The following is a 316-nucleotide window of genomic DNA, read 5'->3' on the forward strand; positions in this document are numbered from 1 at the left end:
AGATTCCACCGATTCCCAATGGTTACTCACCAAAGACCTTAGATACGGCTCAATGTGTATCTCACTTCTTTTGATCAGAGGGAATGTCACGTGAGCGCTCAGTACGAGTCCTGATGAATACATGCTGAGTGTAGGCGGATTTTCTGCTTTCAAGATGCTTCTAGGTTTGGGTTGTCTCTCAGTGTTTTGCCACAGACACACTGCTCAAGTAAGTCTGGTGCAGTTGTCCAGGCAACATTCTGCCTTCTGTAACTAGATCAAAGACACTGTTCTGTGGCGTCATAAAGGGGCGGGGCATTATGTCATTCTTTATGCA

Source organism: Morone saxatilis, unplaced genomic scaffold, assembly GCF_004916995.1.
Source record: "Morone saxatilis isolate NCDOM2014 unplaced genomic scaffold, NCSU_SB_2.0 Contig20, whole genome shotgun sequence".
NCBI lineage: Eukaryota > Metazoa > Chordata > Actinopteri > Moronidae > Morone > Morone saxatilis.